At 42.0% G+C, this 19,797-nt stretch overlaps 1 protein-coding gene, 1 long non-coding RNA gene and 1 other non-coding gene across 4 annotated transcripts in view; 2 read left to right on the top strand and 1 right to left on the bottom strand.

The window, feature by feature from the left end:
• Positions 1-3,323: 3,323 nt before the first annotated feature.
• LOC109023905 (uncharacterized) lies at positions 3,324-11,876 on the bottom strand. Its single transcript, XR_008673376.2, has 2 exons — positions 11,476-11,876; positions 3,324-5,207 (listed from the first exon to the last, which is right to left on the bottom strand). It is a non-coding gene; the product is annotated as an uncharacterized lncRNA (long non-coding RNA).
• On the top strand, positions 6,338-6,441 carry LOC115931347 (small nucleolar RNA U13). The gene has a single exon (XR_004067852.1). It is a non-coding gene; the product is annotated as a small nucleolar RNA U13 (small nucleolar RNA).
• A 24-nt stretch (positions 11,877-11,900) lies between the features above and the next one.
• The window catches only part of IL6ST (interleukin 6 cytokine family signal transducer), a 58,835-nt gene continuing 50,938 nt past the window's right edge, over positions 11,901-19,797 (top strand). Inside the window, exon 1 of one of the 2 annotated variants that reach the window (XM_031003279.3) lies at positions 11,901-12,356. The gene's annotated coding sequence lies outside the window, so the exon portion shown is untranslated. The remainder of the gene's footprint in view (positions 12,357-19,797) is intronic. The other variant, XM_031003278.3, reaches the window with a different exon arrangement.

Raw genomic sequence — 19,797 nt, forward strand, 5'->3', positions numbered from 1 at the left:
GAAAAAAAATTCACTTTTTATTGAAATCAGAATCACAGTCTAAGTGGTTTACACTGATTTTCTGCATTTGGGTTGGACCATTTAGTCCATCTGTAGCTAGATGCTCCAGGGGTTTAAAGATATATTCAGTTTCCTTTCTACCTCCTGCCATGACATCTAACACACAAGACAGATGATTCATTCTTTATTTATTTTTCTGTCTTTATACAGTTAGAAATAGGTAGCAAGTATATGAAAAAAATTCGTGAGAATGTTAAGAGGTAAGAAGGTGGGCAAAAGAAGGGAAGGTGTAGTGGCATGTCTGGGCATTGGTGACCCTCTCCTACAGCTCCACAAGGCAGAACGAGAACTGGACACAAGGAGAAGTTCAACACCTGGCAGCTTGTTTAGTTTTTCTCTTTTCTTACACAATAGAGTATGGGCTTCCTTTAATGTCACTGGGAAATTTTCTATATGACTCCTGAGGGTCAGTACCTAAATCAATCAATCCTGGGAAAATATCTAGTTTTACGCTCTGGCCCCTGGTACCTGAAAGCAAGTTTTCAGAATCTGGTTGATCCTTCGCCTCTTCTCATTATCTGCACACAGAAATCAGATTAAGGAAGCGGATACTCTTTATTCTAATTTGAGGTTTCTTACCTATGACTGTCTTGGCAGATGTGAGAAGAGGATGCATATATTTGGAAGAGACAAAAACTTTATTTCAGTATATCAAGATATTTAAGTAAGGTATTTGTTCCAGAATTTTTTTCTCTCTACACTCTTCACTTAACAACTCTCCCTGATTGCATTAGAAAGACAAACAACAAAAACCCACTGACTAGCAGAGAATGAAGGTGCCAAACTCTTGGACTCTCAAATTCAAAAGCCTTAGTAGTAAGACAGAAAGATTTGGGGAGATACTTGCTGACCCATCTTAATTGCCCCTCCCACTAATATCAACCCCACTACCCCACCCCCACCCCTAGGCTAGATAAAGACTTTCCAAGTTGGGGAGGGCAAAAGTAGAGAAATGAGTGTTAAGCAAAATAACTTCAGGTAACAAAGATCTAAGAAAAGGTCCTCCACCATGCCCCTTACTTGGGGTTAGCTCCAAGTTGGGGAGACATGGTGGAGGCTCATGACAATGTTGGGAATCTATTAACATCTGGAATCCTGGGAGACAGCAGCCTAGCAGATGTTTCCTAGACCACAATGTTGTCACAGAAGTAAGGTAAAGATGACCACATATAGTGCCCTAGGTAGGGAAAGTCTGAGGCAGTCCCTCTGAATCTTTTGCAGCCCCGAGAGTGGCACAGAAAAGCTAACGGGCCCCCAAGAAAGACACATAATTTAGCTGACAAAGGGTCCAAGGGGACTTACAGTCATGACCATGAGACACAAAAGTGGAAAGTAGCATGGAATGTACATCCAGAGCTCAGGTAGGGACAAGGACATACCTGCAGGTGCCTAATGTGGGGGTGATGACATCCAAGAACCACAAAGGACACAACTAGAGTGAAAGCCCAGGAGTTTGAGATCAGTCTGGGCAATAAAGTGAGACCCTGTATCTACAAAAAATCAAAAAAATTAGCCACACATGGTGGTGTGTGCCTATAGTCCCAGCTCCTTAGGAGGCTGAGGTGGAAAAGTCGCTTGAGCCCAGGAGTTTGAGGCTGCAGTGAGCTATGATCACATCACTGCACTCCAGCCTGGGCATTAAAGCCAGACCCTGTCTCAAAAAAAAAAAAAAAAAGGAGAGGAGAGGACAGCGGAGGGGAGGACAGACGAGGGAAGGAGAGGGGAGGGGAGGGGGAAGAAATTACTTAAGAATATACAGCTTATCCGCAATGATTAACCCAGGCTTTGATCACAGATCTGTTCATACATTTCTTACCATATCCCACTGTCAAGTCTTGCCATTCTATCTCCCTGGCATTATTCAGAACACCCTCTTCCTTCTCTTCCAAAATAAGGAGCTATTCTAGTTCAAGCTCTCTTCCAGTTTCTTGTTCCCCCAATTCATCTTTCACAGTATTAATATAATTTGCTTTCTGAATCACAAATCTGTTCGCAACAGTATCCTGCTTTAAAAACTCTAATATCTCCCTACAAAATAAAGTGTAAATCCTCTGTGTAGCATGGCTTTTAAGGAAGGCCTCCACCTTCTTGTCTCATTTTATTTCTCACCCCACACTCCCTGATCTACTCTCACCAGACCTCTTGGTAATACCTTGTCCTTTCACATTCCCACTGCTTCCTCTTGCTGTTCCCTCTGCCAAGAACTGCTTCCCTCCATTATCTCCCTTAGTGAGTTCCTACTCATCTTTCATGAACCTGCTTCAATGTCACACTTCCTCTAGAAAGCATCTCCAGTCTCTCCAGGGAAAATTAATTGTCTCTTTTCTGAATTAACATAGCACTTTGTTCAAATGACTAATACAGCATCCATGACATTGTATATGTTGGGAGAGACTAACTTAAAGAGCAAAGAATTTTTTCAGTCTGCCATTTTATCTGGGTTCCCCCATTCCCTTTTTGCTCTGTGGTCTAGAAATCTCTTCCTCAATTCCTTTTCTTTCTTTTCTTTTTCTTTCTTTCTTTCTTTTTTTTTTTTTTTTTTTTTTTTTTTTTTTTTTTTTTTTGAGATGGAGTCTCTTTCTGTCACCAGGCTGGCGTGCAGTGGAGCAATCTCAGCTCACTGCAACCTCTGCCTCCTGGGTTCAAGCGATTCTCCTGCCTTAGCCTCCTGAGTAGCTGGGACTACAGGTGTGCGCCACCACGCCCAGCAAAGTTTTTGTATTTTTAGTAGAGACTGGGCTTCACCATGTTGGCCAGGATGGTCTAAATCTCCTGACCTTGTGATCCTAATGCCTCGGCCTCCCAAAGTGCTGGGATTACAGGCATGAGCCACCACGCCCGGCCCATCAATTCCTTTTCTACAGTGAATGATCATCTGGAATCATTTGCATTTTTGGCTGTGAGTTTCTCATGGCCTAGAGCAGACTTCTGAGAGGAAGTAACTACTTAGATGAATATTTTTACACGGTGAGCAAGTTAGGCAAAGCAAATGAAGAAGGCAATGACCGGCCAAGGAAACAGAATAAGCTGTCTCTTCTTGGCATGGAAGGAGGGAACAGTATGTTGGATGTTGGCCCAGGAACCATTAGCAAATAGGTAATATGAGAGCCTGGAGTTGGAGGCCATGTTAGGAGACAAGACCAGAGAAGTAGGTAGAGGTCACGTAATGAGGGACTTCTATGACATACAAGAGGGATTTGGGTAATGGGAAGGGATTGACGGAGTTTTAAGGAGAGTGAGATGGTCAGATTTTCAGCACAGTACATGATAAAGATTAGAATTTTATTCTGGTTGCTTATTACTCCTAACAAAACAGTGACTTAAAACAAACATTTTATTAGACCATACAAATTTTTGAGTCAGCAGTTTGGAAAGAATTCAGTTAGGCAGTTCTTCTGCTCTATGTGGCATTGACTGGGATCAGTTAGTATTATTCATCTCGTGGCTGGTCTGGTATGGAGGTTCCAAGATGGCTTTACTCACATGCCAAGTTCCTGGGCAGGGTCACTAGGAAGACTGGGATCAGCCGGGCCACTCCCCCTCTCCCTGTAGTCTCAGCTCTCTCCAGATGGTGTAATAAGGTAGATGGACTTTGTACACAGTGACTCAGGACTTCCACAGACCAAGGTGAAAGCTCCTCTTAAAAGCCAGACCCTGAACAAGCCTGCCTAAATTCAAGATGAAGGGAAATAGCCCTCAAATCTCTCCATAGAAGAGTATTGAAGAATTTGTGGCCATTTTAAATCCACTACAAGGTATAAAAATGTAGAACTGAAAGTAGAGAGAGGCAACTGACTTCTTATAATGCCCAGTTTCTGAAGTATTTATGTATGAGTACTTCCAGAATATTCTCTTAACATCTTCCTCATGGCACTGTAACATGGCTATGATTTTTGTATGATTGTTGGTTTATGTATTAGACTTTTGAGCTCCTCAATGAGGACAACACGTGTGTCTTCCTTAGATTAATATCTCAGTGCCTGGAACATAGTTGATGCTCAATACTTATTGAATAAATAAATTGAATACATTAGAATGGTTGGATCCCGTCTTCACAACATCAGAGCAGCCTTCTGCTTGATATAATTTCCTTCTCCAGATTCGTATCTTCTTATGAACGTAAGAAAAGCTTGATTTAAATGTGTAGAAATAGTATCCATTATAAATATTTATGTGAATAGCTTTTAACTTTTCCCTGTTGTATTAGTTCTCCACTACATAACAAATTATCACATACTTGGCAGCTTAAAACAACACACATTTATTATCTCAGTTTCTGTGGTCAGCAGTCTAGGCACAATTTAGCTGGGTTCTCTGCTTCAGTTCTCGCGAGGCTGCAAACAAGTTGTTAGCTGAGGATGCTGTCTCATCTGAGGCTTGACTGGGGAAGGATCTGCTTTTGTTGGCAAAATTCAGTTCCTTGAGGCTGTAGGACTGAGAGATTTGGTTTCTTTATCTCTCTTTTTTTTTTTGAGATGGAGTCTCGCTCCGCCACCCAGGCTGGAGTGCAGTGGCGTGATCTCAGCTCACTGCAACCTCTGCCTCCTGGGTTCAAGAAATTCTCTCCCTCAGCCTCCTGGGTAGCTGGGATTACAGGTGCCTGCCACCACACCCAGCTAATTTTTGTATTTTTAGTAGAGATGGGGTTTCACCATCTTGGCCAGGCTGTTCTTGAACTCCTGACCTTATGATCCGCCCACCTTGGCCTCCCAAAGTGCTGGGATTAAAGGCATGAGCCACTGCGCCCGGCCGGGAGATTCAGTTTCAAAGCTAGCTGTTGGCAGAGTCTGCCCTCAGTTCCTTAACATGTGGGTCTTTCCATATCAAAGCTCAAACATGGCAGGCAGCTTGATTTTTCAGAGCCACAAGAGAGTGAGAGACACTAGAAAGATGGGCACTATCTTATATAACTCGATGACATACATGCCTTCACACTCAAGAGGAGGAAATCACACAAGGAATACCAAGAAGCAGGAGGTCATAGCATTTCTCCTAAGAGTCTATCTGTCATATATCCTTACATCCAAATAATGACTCTCATAATTTGATATATCACCAGATAAGCTTTGTTTCCAGTTTCATTTGACCCTGACATTAAATTTCATTTATTTATTCGTTAATTATGGAAGATGGCCATTCCGTAAATCCTGTGAAAAATCAGAGGGGACAATTTTCAGAAAATTCCAGCCCTCTCAGGAAGTATATCCATTTCATTTTTACTTTACAGTAGGGACTGCCTTCCTCTCTTAGGGAGACAGATACACATTTGCCTAAACCATTATTTAATACAATTAGTACTAGATCTTTCTTCAGATCCTGTGTAGGGGGCTGGGAATTCTTAGCTATACAAGCTCACACAATATATTTTTTAAAATTCATGTTGATACTTTTTCATCTATTTGGTTTTAGCACAAGTATCAGACTTGCAGCCAAGGAACCTATTTTGTAACTGCAGAATATTCTTTCCAGGAAGACTGGTGAAAGGAGAATCAACAAAGGAAAGCCCTTGCTTCTCAAACTCCCCATGATAATATTCTGAAGCAAGTATAGTCCATTCCAAAGCTACAGTCCCAATACCTGACTTCCTTATCCTATGTATGTGTCTAGGAATAGGATGCACCTAACTGCTGCTCACGTCTTGCACTGGCCTTTCCTTCTCTGAAGCCAAGCTTCCCTCTCAAAGAGTAACTCAAGATCATTGACCAGCCCATGGCTATTTGACCAGGGTTTTCCCTAGAAGTCCACAGTATGGAGATCTCTGAGCTAGATCCCTTCCTCTGTGTTTACCTTTACAGAGCAGTGCTTCTTTCTTTCTTTTTTTTTTTTTTTTTGAGACAGAGTCTTGCTCTATCACCCAGGTTGGAGTGCAGTGGCACAATCTCGGCTCACTGCAAGCTCCACTTCCCGGGTTCACACCATCCTCCTGCTTCAGCCTCCCAAGTAGCTGGGACTACAGGCGCCTGCCACCACGCCCAGCTAATTTTTTGTATTTTTTAGTAGAGATGGGGTTTCACCATGTTAGCCAGGATGGTCTCGATCTCCTGACCTTGTGATCCACCCGTCTCGGCCTCCCAAAGTGCTGGGATTAGAGGCGTGAGCCACTACGCCGGGCCACAGAGCAGTACTTATTTCATTTTAAACTCTCTTGGCTTAGTATATTCATTAAAATAAAATAAGTAAATATATTAGGTTGGTGTAAAATTGTGGTTTTCAACATTAAAAGTAATGGCAGAAATTACTTTTGCACCAACCTAATATTAAGCCTAAGAAGTTTCAGATTCTTTTGTAGTTTATAAGCCTGATGATTGGGTCTTCATGTGCATGTGTGAGATGTGCCTCCCTCAAACCTTGTTACGACGTTGGCACATTACCCATCTGATGTGAAAAAATTTTTCTGTACACTTTTCAAGTTTAAAAAGACAGCATAAAACTATTGTAATGCCCAACCTTGTTTTTACCAACCCTGTTTTTAGGCTTGTTTCCACCTGAATTGACTCTCCCTTAGCTAAGAGAGCCAGACAGCATAAAACTATTGTAATGCCCAACCTTGTTTTTACCAACCCTGTTTTTAGGCTTGTTTCCACCTGAATTGACTCTCCCTTAGCTAAGAGAGCCAGACAGCATAAAACTATTGTAATGCCCAACCTTGTTTTTACCAACCCTGTTTTTAGGCTTGTTTCCACCTGAATTGACTCTCCCTTAGCTAAGAGAGCCAGACAGACTCCATCTTGGCTCTTTCACTGGCAGCCCCTTCCTCAAGGACTTAACTTGTGCAAGCTGACTCCCAGCACATCCAAGAAGGCAATTAACTGATAAGATACTGTGGCAAGCTATATCCGCAATTCCCAGGAATTCGTCTGATAACACCCAAAGCCCTGAGTCTATCATCTTGTAATAGTCTTAAATCCCCTGCACCTGGAACTGTTTACTTTCCTGTAACCATTTATCCTTTTAACTTTTTGCCTACTTTATTTCTGTAAAATTGTTTTAACTAGACCCCCCTCCCCTTTCTAAACCAAAGTATAAAAGAAAATCTAGCCCCTTCTTCGGGGCAGAGAGAATTTTGAGCGTTAGCCGTCTCTCGGTCGCTGGCTAATAAAGGACTCTTAATTCATCTCAAAGTGTGGCGTTTTCTCTAACTCGCTTGGGTACAACACTATGACATTAGAATACTGGTCAGTTATGACCTTCTAATAACTGGATGGGAGGAGGGCCCTTTTGGGGTACTGGTCATTTTCTGTTTCTTTTTTTTTTTTTTTTTTTAAGACAGAGTCTCACTTTGTCACCAGGCTGGAGTGCAGTGGCGCGATCTCAGCTCACTGCAACCTCTGCCTCCCGGGTTCAAGCAATTCTCATATCTCAACCCCCCGAGTGGCTGAGACTACAGGCGTGTGCCACCACGCCTGGCTAATTTTTGTATTTTTAGTAGAGACTGCGTTTCACCACGTTGGCCAGGATAGTCTCAAACTCTTGACCTTGTGATCTACCCACCTTAGCCTCTGGCCTCCCAAAGTGCTGGGATTACAGGCATGAGCCACCGCACCCAGCCTATTTTCTTTCTTTTTTTTTTCTTTTTGAGACCAAGTCTTGCTCTGTCACCCAGGCTGGAGTGTAGTGGCTCACTATACAACCTTGGCTCACTACAATCTTGGCTCACTACAACCTCCGCCTCCTAGGTTCAAGCCATTCTCCTGCCTCAGCCTCCCCAGTAGCTGGGATTACAGGCATGCACCACCAAGCCCAGCTAATTTTTGTATTTTTAGTAGAGATGAGGTTTCACCACGTTGGCCAGGCTGGTCCGAACTCCTGACCTCGTGATCTGCCCACCTTGGCCTCCGGAAGTGCTGGGATTACTGGTGTGAGCCACCGTGCCAGGCCTTCTGTTTCTTGATATAGATGATAAACATGAATGTGTTCATTTTGTCAAAAATTTTCAGGCTGTACTCTTACGGTATGTTGATTTTTCTGAATATACATTCTTCAAAACATTTTTTGAAATAGCAGTCATAATGGTTTTGAGTTTTATTGCTATGAAATGAATTTCTCTTGTCTTCTAGTTTGGAAATTTAAGTTCATTTTTCATTCTCACCTCATTTTGTTAAGTGAATTTCAATGTAGCTTAACATTCTTCATTTTTAGACATTTAATTATTTTTAATTTTGGTGAATTAGGTGCTATCAGGTTACAAAGGTTTTAACACAGGCAGAGAGGCTGTCCTCAACTCACCACTGAGTTAATATTTAATTTTTAAACATTTCAAAGTCATTTAGTGTTAATAATGAAAAATATAAAACTAGGGGACTAAGACTTAAAGTAGTACCAAGAACAGAGGAGGAGGAATTAACCTTTTAAAAGTAAAGGGGCCTTTCTTCCTCTGAGTGGGGAAAAGAGAAAGAGGATAAATATCTATTTGCTTCCTAAGTTGGAGAAAAGTCAAGGATGCTCACAAATCATAGTCTTGATTTTAAGGGAGTAAAACAAGGTTCTGTACTAAGAATAAATGTTAGGGTGGGGCTGATAGCTCAAGGAAAAAGGAAATAGTTAGGAAATAGCCTGATAAGGTAAACATAGCTGAAGGTCAAGGGAACTGAAGATAATAGTGCAGTTAAAATGGTTGATAAAAGGGTTCTTGGGGGGCGGTGGCTCACCCCTGTAATCCCATCACTTTAAGGAGATCAGCCTGGCCAACTTGGTGAAACCCCGTCTGTACTAAAAGTACAAAAAATTAGCCAGGCATGGTGGTGAGCACCTGTAATCCCAGCTACTTGGGAGGCTGAGGCAGGAGAATCACTTGAACCAGGGAGGCGGAGGTTGCGGTGAGCCAAGATCGCGCCATTGCACCCCAGCCTGGACAACAACAGCAAAACTCCGTCTCAAAAAAAAAAGGGGGTTCTTACTGATAAGTATGATAAAAAATGATAGGAAACAGCTGATAAACTATGAGAAGAAAGACTGGCTGTCAGGCTGTCACATTGACGACAAATTACAGATTCAATGGGAGTGACCACAGAATAGAGATAGATGGGGGTAGGTGGCTGTAGGTACAGAGAGGGAAACTCACAATCCAACATTTTGGAGGGGAAGTAATTTCATTGATGACTAGGTTGAAGGTGTGGCTCCATCTGTGGGTTGCTGATACAGAGTGAAGTTGAAGATGATTGGAAAAGAAAAGGATGAGAAATTGTGAGGTCAGAGTGCTAATGAGTCATGAACATGGATGCTGAAATCATTAAGTTGATGCAGAACATGAGGATAATTCCAGGGCTGACACAGAGTTTCAGAAACATAACTGGGCACAGACAAGGAAGTAAAGGGATATCCTAGTCAGCGCCAGATTTAGGGAATTAGAAATGCAGGCAAAGTTTGTCTTTGACATTTATCACCTTTGTTCCATGGCACAATTTCCTAAGCTTTGTTCACTTACTCCCAAGTAATTGTAATTTTGGTGACTTCATGTTACTTTCTCACTGTACAGGTTCCTCAATCTGCTTTTTTTTTGTTTTTTTTCAGAAGGAGTCTTGCTCTGTCACCCAGGCTGGAGTGCAGTGGCAGGATCTCAGCTAACTGCAACCTCTGCCTCCTGGGTTCAAGTGACTCTTGTGCCTCAGCCTCCCAAGTAACTGGGATTACAGGCACCCACCACCATGCCTGGCTAATTTTTGTATTTTTAATAGAGTCGGGGTTTCACCAGGCTGGTCTTGAATTCCTGGCCTCAAGTGATCCGCCTGCCTCAGCCTCCCAAAATGCTGATTACAGGTGTGAGCCACTGCACCCGGCCTGCTCTTGACATATCTAAAATCTCAAATAGTCACAGGACACAATGGAGAGTTCTCCATTAATATACTACTTTCCCCTACTTACCTTTGCATTTTGACAAGGCTTTCTAGTAACAAATCCTTAATCTGAAATTGGTAATTTCAAGGCCAATACTCTACAGAGGTATCTGCAAAGTCATGTAATTCCAGCACAGCAGAGGTCTTCTGTCCTGTTGCTCTGAAAAATACTTCTCCAATATTGATTCATCCTTTTGGCCTCAGACTTTAACTACTCCCATAAAATGTGAGTTTCTTGGGAGCAGGACCAGAGCTGAGCCAATAAAAAGACACCCATAAAAGCACTAACTCAGTCATTTGTTTTCCTAATGGTGCCAAGGCAGGCTGGTGTGTTGTGACATATCAATCCACTTCTGTGTACCTGCCCTTCCCCGTCCAGCAAACTATCATCATTTTTAATATATGTTGTGATACTAAAATATTTCAGAAGTGTTGACCGAGTAGACATTCAATAATGATTATAGCTGATACTTACAGAGCACCTGCTATGTGCCAAACACTGTATGTATTTTAACTCATTTTATCCTTGCAACAATCCTGTTAGGTTGGTATTGTTATTCTCATTTTGCAGATGAAGAAACTTGAAAAGACTTGCCCAAGGTCACAGAGATGAGAAATAGAGGCATCAGCATTTAAACCTAGGCAATCTAGAACCAGAGGGTACATTTAACCACTATACATCTCCCCTAAATACATCTTTGCATCACACCTGTTATCTCAGCACTTTGGGAGGCCACTAAGGCCGGAGGATCGTTTGTTGCCAGGAGTTCAAGACCAGCCGGGTCAGCATACCAAAATCTTGTCTCTCCAAAAATTTTAAAAATTGGCCAGTTATTGTAGGGGCACCTGTAGTCTGAGATACTTGGGAGGTTGAGGTGGGAGGATCGCTAGAGCCCAGGAATTTGAACATGCGGTGAGCATGATCCAGCCACTGCACTCCAGCCTGGGTGACAGAGTGAGACTCTGAACAACAACAACAAAAAAATCAAGTTTCCTGGATCTATACAAAATTTTCAATTTAACAGATTTTTATAAAAATTTGTTTTAAAATAAACACCCCTCTAAATGGCAAAGCTAGAATAGAATCTGGTCACAATCTATAGGTTAGATATAGGATGACAGGGAGGAGCAAGAGCTGAACACATCAGCTGCAGCACCATCTACTTTGCCTGCGACTCTGTTAGCAGGCCCACTTTGCCCTTTTATAAATTATCTGATCAACAACTAAGAGATTATAATTCGATCTATGTTTTACTCTATCTGAATCCTCAATATAATGAAGAACTTTATAATTGTTAATTTATAGATATAACTTAAGTTCATTAAACCATTATTTCCTTCCTATATCCTCTCTTCCACAAAAACCTCTACCTTTGGGTGTTTACTTTTACAGACACCCACGCACACACCCCACACGCACGCACGCACATGCCTTATCTTTTAACTCAAGATTCTCATCTTCCTTTGGGGAGAAACAAACATCATGAGCCTTTAGGTCCATTTTCTGAGGGAAGGGGGGGGCGGAGGCGGGATGAATAGGTTTTTACCCCGTATTTTTTATCATAAACGGGGAGGTACAAACCGTAAAGAAACACTAGTCGCTTGGTGGGCCACCAGCTCTGGGGCTCACTGATCAATCGCACCCAAACTCATTTACTAATTAAAAAAATTACTGTGGCAAGGCCCGTTTACGTAAGTCTTGGAGCGAAGCCGCCGCCACAATCTGCCGCAGTCTCGTGCGGAGTCACAGCCACCGAGCTCTTCACTTTCCCCAAGAGGCTCCCACGCCTTCCCCATCCCCAAGGGAGCTAGGCGGTCCCTCTCGGCTCTGAGTCCCTCGGGGAAGGCCGCGAAGAGAGGCCTCAGGCGCCCTGGAGAGAAGGGAGGGCGGGGGCAGCGGGCGGCGGGCAGCACCCGGGCTTCAGTTCATGACCCCGTTATTCCACAGAAAAATGGAACATTCCGCTCTTTCCGCCCACAGAGGGGAGGTGGGGGGAACCCTTCGATCTAGTCTGGGAGAGGCGACGCGGACGCAGCCACCGGAATCCGGGACGCGAAGAGCCGCGTTACGGGAATCGCTACCCCTCGGAGTCCCGCCCCCTCGTCGACGGGCGGCCACTGGACCAATGCCTGGGCGCAAAGGGTCTCTCAGGGGCCAATCAGCGCCTAGGTCCCGGTAGGGGGCGGGGCGCAGCGTTGGCCGGCCGGGGGCGCAGCTGGGCGGGATTGGGGAGCGCCCCGCCCCGCCGCGGGACTGGGGTGGCGCGCTACCTCTGCGGAGAGGGATCCGAGAGCGTTCCGGAGCCGGGGCGAGCAGCCAAAAGGCCCGCGGAGTCGCGCTGGGCCGCCCCGGCGCAGCTGAACCGGGGGCCGCGCCTGCCAGGCCGACGGGTCTGGCCCAGCCTGGCGCCAAGGGGTTCGTGCGCTGTGGAGACGCGGAGTGTCGAGGCGGCGCCGCCTGAGGTGAGGAGGGGCCGGGTGCTGGGCCGCGTAGCTGGAGGTAGAGTGTCGGTGGTTTCGGACGGGCTATCTGGCGCTCGAGGAGACCTCCCTTCCCCCTGAGAGCAGCTCCCGGAACTTGTCAGCCCAGCCTGGAAATCCCCACATTCCTTCCCCTTCCTGCTCCCGCACCTCCGAATTCTACTTCCACAACTTTGTCACCTCGATTATCGCAGCCCTGAGTACAAACTTCACCCAGGCGCACGCACGCACCCTTCTTAACGCCCGCCCCGCAGAACGCCCTTCAAGAACAAACCCCCGTTTTTGTTACCAGATCCCACGTTTTTCCCAATCCCCTTTCCATCTCCCCTGAAATTCTATTCGCTCCGCACTTGTCTTCATTCTCGAGGTGGATTTCCCTTCCCCAAAGCCGTTTTTTCATCTTGAAATCGTAACGTTTCAGCATTGTTGAAAGTTCACAATGCTTATAAACATTATTAACGTTTCTTTCCTTCTTTTGATCTCTTCTATTAATAATTATCATTCCTAACGAATTCCACATCTCACTGTATCCCAAGGAGAACAAATCAGTTTTTAAAATTTTACCTCCTCCGACCTAAGCTTTTGAAGATAGTCCAGGAAGCAAGGGTCTGTCCTTCAGTGGATGAACAGCATTTTATTTCATAATCCGAAACTGAAAAAAAAAAAAAATCACAGGTTAAAAATAAGACTTGTCACCTTTTTTTTTTTTTTTTGCCTTCAGAAGGAAACGCATTTTGGCTTAGTTTTGTGAAGTATTTCAACAATTATACTGCCTTAAAATAACTAGTTATTAGAATGCCAGGGTGAATTTTCTGAAAGATTGTGGTATTTGCTTTTGTCGGTGCTGTAAACAAACCCTTTAAACTGTGTATGACTGCCAGCTTCAAGTTGGAACAACTCTTAATTTGAAATTACGAACTCAGATCATCAGTTTAGCTGTTTGCCATTATGTTAATTTCTTAAATTCATGTTAATTCCTATTTGGAAGTATTTTTGAACTATGAACTGAAATATTACATTTATAGAACCAACTTGCTATTAGATTGTGCTTTCCAACTATTTCTCTTTGGGGATGATCTTGAACATTTGTTTTTAACCTTGAGTGAAAGAAAAAAATTACAGGAAGGAGAAAGTGTCAAAAAGGACAGATTGTAGTGGGATTTTTTTTCTTATTTTAAGTATGTATTGACAATACCAGTTTAATTTTCTCACTGGCAATTTAGATTATTGTAAATACTGCCGCCACCTAATTTAATATAATATAGTCTTATGTAACTAAAAATGTTGTTCTCACTTTTATTTGTGAATTGCAGTATTTTCAATTTATTTAAATTTGTTTCCAAGGCTTTGCACTTCAGTTCAGTGTTAGGGCGAAAGTTAAATACATGTGAAGTAGGTGTTAAAATGTCCCCTTTATAGAGAAGGAAACAGGAGTCTCTCTGAAACCTAGATCTGTGTGACTCCAAATCCTGTGCTCTGAATCATTTTGTCATGTTGACACGTTTCTCATAAAAAACCCAGTGCCACAATTTGGTTTGGGAACTTAAGGGCAACCCATAAATCCTCTACAGTGGCAGGGAGGGTTTCCCCCGCTCCCTCCTTTCAGAGCTGCTCATTTTAATGGGAGTCAGAATTCTCTGGCCCTAATACATTTGCAGCTTGGCTCCTAGAGAAGCATGGAATGTTCTCACAGCTTCTCCCTTTCTTTGATTGCAAAGGCAGAATGATCAGAATTGAGGTTCCTATTGTGCTTTATTATTTTACACAGCAAATACTAAGCAATTACTACCTGCTGTAGGAACTCACAAAGGTGCAGGAGATGTAATCAGGACCTTCAAAGAGTTTATAACAATTGGATTGACAAACTTATACGAGAAAAACTACAAGGGTGCAAAGCAGTTTTAATTAAATGCAGAGTGATGCAGAAAATCCTGTAGATATTAAAATTAGGGAATGATCGTTTAAGGATTGGAGTGAGCATTTAAAGATTGGAATGAGCAAAGGATTTACCAGAAGTTGGCCTTGAAACCTGGGTAGGATTTGGATAAAGGGAAAAATGAAGACAGCCCATTAATAATAGCGAATGGAGGACAAAATATAGAATGGAGAATATAGAACATAATATAGGACTAGCTTGTGGAAAGGATCAGCAATAACTAAGGTCTATTAATTAAAACAGGCAATATATATTTAGTGCTTATGTTGTGCCAGTTGCTGTTTTGAGCACTTTGCCCATATTAAGGCATTTAATCTTCATAATACTATGAAGTAGGTCTAATAATAATAGGATAAAATCCTCTTTTTACACATAGGGAAACCCAGGCACAAGAAGGTTAATTAATTTGTCCAGCTAAGTGGTAGATCTAAAGGTCATACATAGACAGCCTGGCTTCAGAATCTGACCTCTTAACCATGATACATCCTGCCTCTCCATACAGTACACTTGAGTGACAGTGAGTAGATAGAATAATAAGATCATACCAGAAAGTCTGTAAAAACCCACCCTTAATTGTCCACCAGGTGCCTCAAACTATGTTAGATTCTGAGGATATCAAGATATGTGAAACAATTACTGTGCAGTGTTCTGAGTCCTATTAGGGAATGATGTAAGAGTACACTGAGAGCAAAGATGTTTGTGAAGTGGGGGGAAATTCCATATAAGAGATGATACTTCAAAAGCAGTTTGTAGTGCACAGCAGAGTCAGGAAAGACATTGGAATAATATATGTAGAAGCACAGACTGAAAGAACAAGGTATGTTAGAGGAAGTCTAGTGGTTTGCTGAGTCTACAGGGATGGTTAGTAGGGAGTGATGAAAGATAAGACCGAATTATAAATGGCATGGTGTAGTCAAGCAAAATGAGGAGCTTAGGTATTTGCTTTGCAGTTCGGAAACTACAAGAATAATTTCAGCATTATTGGAGTAAAAGCCAGATTGCTTGCAATTGCAGGCAGTTCTCTCTAGAAGTATAGTAGTAAGGTAGCTTGAGGGAGGAGTCTGAGGAAAGGATTTTTTTTTTTTTTTTTTTTTTAAGAATAGAGAAACTTGAATATTGGAAAAGATAGATTGGATAGGCACACCAAAGCCAAAATTTTAGGTTCTTAAATAGTTAGAATATTTGGCATTATTATTCACCATTTAAAAAGCTGTTGAGGAGAAGAATGACAGGTTTAAAGTTGTGTTTTAGAGAGAGTGATCCACCAACAATGTTCAGAATGCTTGGTGGGGAGGAAAGAGACTGGAAGCAGGAACACAGTTGAAATTATTGAGGTGATCAATGTCCAAATTAGGTTAGTTTGTGGTAGAGAGTAAAAAGAAGAGACGGGTGGGAAAGATATTATGGGAGAGAAGACGGGATAAGATTTGTAACTGAGAAAAGCTAAAATGTACTGCATAGATGAGAGAAACTATGGACTCCATTGACTTAGGCAGTTGAAGAGGATGAGTTGTTCGTAGATAGGGAAAAATGGTAAGTCCTTGTGACTTTAAAAAGTGTGTGGGCATTCATCCCATTACTGGGCATATACCCAAAGGATTATAAATCATGCTGCTATAAAGACACATGCACACGTATGTTTATTGCAGCACTATTCACAATAGCAAAGACTTGGAACCAATCCAAATGTCCATCAATGATAGACTGGATTAAGAAAATGTGGCACATATACACCATGGAATACTATGCAGCCGTAAAAAAGGATGAGTTCATGTCCTTTGTAGGGACATGGATGAAGCTAGAAACCATCATTCTGAGCAAACTGTTGCAAGGACAGAAAACCAAACACCGCATGTTCTCACTCACAGGTGAGAATTGAACAATGAGAACACTTGGACACAGGGTGGAGAACATCACACACCAGGGCCTGTCATGGGGTAGGGGGAGGGGGGAGGGATAGCATTAGGAGATATACCTAATGTAAATGACTAGTTAACGGGTGCAGCACACCAACATGGCACATGTATCATATGTAACGTGCATGTTGTGCACATGTACCCTAGAACTTAAAGTATAATAAAACAAACAAAAAAAGTGGGTGGGCATTTATGTGTATATGTGTTCATGAGCATGTACCTATGGTGTATTGTTTTTAGACCTCTTAAATTGATAAGACTCAGAGACAGAATATCTAAGAAGATGAAATGTAACTGGAATTAAAAGAAAGATCCAAGCCAAAATTCTTGAAATTATTTTGTTTGAAGGTAATAGTTAAAGTCATGTCTTCAAAGAAGTTGGTATTTAAAAAGAAAAGTCGATGCCCAATACTTTATCTTTGGGTACCTTCATAGCCTGGAGATAAAAGCTAGCAGAGAATTCAGTAAAGGAGACAAGAAAGAGGATAAAGGAAAGAATTCAGCTACATTATCTGGTTACATAGAAACCAGGATATGGGAGAAATTCAAGAACCAGGGATGGTCAACAGTGTGAAAGGCTTCAGAAACACTTGTGATATATATAGTCAAAATGGCTACAGTCTCTTCTTCTTCTTCTTCTTTTTTTTTTTTTTTTTTTAACTTTGCGGCTATCTAGTGTATCCTAGTAAGATTTAATAAGAAATTAGCTGATTGATCGTGAATAAGAGAGCTACATTGATTGAAAAATGGCTATAGTATATAGATGATTGTTTTAAAGCTGTGTGTATACATATCCAGAGCAGGAGATTCATTCCTTTCAGCACTGTAAATCTGTTGCCGTGTTACATTTGGAATGTTCTGCCTCCAAAGTTTCATTTTCTTTTAAGCAATCAGCTTCACCCTTTGCTCTAAGGTTGATTGATCTGCTCAATCTTTTTTTGTTTGAATGTTCTGTTTTATGTATTACCCCCAACCCCACCCCCTAGTGCAAAGTTAATCAGAGCTATGTTTCAGATAGCATAGCTCTGGTTAGACTGGCATGCTCTGGGATTTTGTCATTGGTAATCTTCACTTGACAGTTAGAGTCAAAGATGATGTATAGTTCATATGTGTGCTATTTTCTCTCTCTAGGAACCCCTACCCTTATTTTATGACTGGGCACTCCTGGCCCCTGTCTGAATTGGGTATTTTCTGTGCTCCTGTGGCACTTTGTGCATATTCTACATCTCTAAACTTTGGACTTCTTGAAGGCAAGAACTATTTATATGGCTTCAATTATGTTTGTAACGGAATAAAAATTGAATAAAAGCTTGAGCTTTTATTTCTTAAGCAATGGTGAGAACATGGATGTTCATCAAAGTGCTCTGTAAACCTTTTCATTTGGCTAACATAGTCTAATTTTAAAAGGCCCTAAGGTCATAAGCATATTCTATATGTTTTTCAATATGCTTATAATTTTGCTTTTGCATTTAGGTCCTTAATCTGGAGAGAGAGTGTATGCTTATACATGCATGTGCACGTGCATGAGTGTGTGTCTTTTTGTCTGATGAAATGGGGTTCTTTTTTTTCTTTTTTGCTCATGGAGCCAGTTGTCCCAATACTATTTATTGAATAGTCCTTTATTTTCCCAGCAAATGAGCAACCTTTTAAAAAATCAGATACTAAATTCTTATATACACTTGAGTGTGTTTTGTTTTGTACCATTGATTTAGTTGTCTATTCATTTGCCAATCAGTGCTATGTTTACTTTACCTTTAGACTGCCTTTTTTTTTTTTTTTTGGCGAGACTTTTTTTTTTTTTGAGACAGAGCCTCGCACTGTCACCCAGGCTGGAGTACAGTGGCACGATCTTGGCTTCTTAGCTTACTGCAGCCTCTATAAGCCCAGGCTCAAGTGGTCATCCCACGTCAGCTTCCTGATTAGCTGGGATTACAGGCATGCTTCACCATGCCCGGCTGATTTTTTTTTTTATTTTTTATAGAGATGGGGTTTTGCCATGTTGCTTAGGCTGGTCTTGAACTCCTGGGCTCAAGCAATCTACCTACCTCGGCCTCCCAAAGTGCTGGGATTACAGCCGTGAGCCACTGCACCAGCCTTCTGTTACATTTTCTAATTAGTTATTACTGGTATGTAGGAGAGCTTTTTTTTTTTTTTTTTTTTTGGAGATGGAGTTTTGCTCTTGTTGCCTGGGCTGGAGTGCAGTGGCGACATCTGGGCTCACTGCAACCTCCGCCTACTGGGTTCAAGTGATCCTCCTGCCTCAGCCTCCCAAGTAGCTGAGATTACAGGCGTGCACCACCACTCCTGGCTAATTTTGTATTGTTATTAGAGACAGGGTTTCTCTATGTTGGTCAGGCTGGTCTGGAACTCCCAACCTCAGGTGATCTGCCTGTCTCGGCCTCCCTAAGTGCTGGGATTATAGGCGTGAGCCACCGCGCCAGCTGGAGAGCTATTTTTTGATGATGTTTTGTTTGACTGTTATGTTAAACTCTAAATAGTCCTATTATTTTTTGATGATGTTTTGTTTGACTACTGTGTTAAATTCTCAGTAGTCCTAATAGTTTGTCATGTGATTCTCACTCTTTCTGATAGATGATCATATCATTCGCAATTTATTTTCCATTTTTAGACCTTATTTATTATATTTTGCTTAAGCCCTTTAGAGCAGTAGTGAATAACTGATGACTTCAAGCATCTTGTCTGAATCTTGACATTAATAGGAATGCTTCTAATTTTTACCTTTAAACCTATAGATGCTTATTATAGGTTTCTTTCTTCCTTTTTGGAGGCAGAGCCTCACTCTGTCGCCCAGGCTGGAGTGCAGTGGTGCACTCTCGGCTCACTGCAACCTCTGCCTCCCGGGTTCAAGCAGTTCTTCTGCCTTAGCCTCCCAAGTAGCTGGGGACTATAGGTGCCCACCACCACGACCAGCTAATTTTCATATTTTTAGTAGAGACAGGGTTTCACCATATTGGCCAGGCTGGTCTCAAACTCCTGACCTTGTGATCCACCTGCCTCGGCCTCCCAAAGTGCCGGGATTACAGGCGTGAGCCACCATGCCTGGCCTTGTAGGTTTCTTATAGTAGTACCTGTGGCAGCAACAGCAAGAGCTGCACTAATAATAACAGCTGTTAACCTTTTATTGAGTAGTTACAATGAGCCAAATGATTCTAAGCACTTTATGTATATTGAGTTATTTAATCATCATAACATTCCTAGATGGGTAGGTGGTGGTGGTACCCCATTTTTACAGATAAAGGAAGTAAAAGTGAAGGCTATTAAAAAACTTGCCTAAGATGTTAAAATATAGGGGCTGAAATTTGAACACAAGCAATCTGGTTCTAGAGTCCCTGTGTCATCTTTGTTATCCTTCACCAAGGTAAGGATGGTCTCTTTCAGTCTTAGTTTTCTGACACTTTGTTGTTATTTTTAAGTTTTAGATGAACTGTTGTTGAATGTTATCAGATGCTTTTCAAACATCTGTTGGAATGACCCTGTCATTTTCCTTTGATCTGTTAATTTAGTAATTAGCAGTATCTTTTCTCATTTTGAACTGTGCTTATTTTAGGCT

This window comes from Gorilla gorilla, chromosome 19 (genome assembly GCF_029281585.2).
Source record: "Gorilla gorilla gorilla isolate KB3781 chromosome 19, NHGRI_mGorGor1-v2.1_pri, whole genome shotgun sequence".
NCBI lineage: Eukaryota > Metazoa > Chordata > Mammalia > Primates > Hominidae > Gorilla > Gorilla gorilla.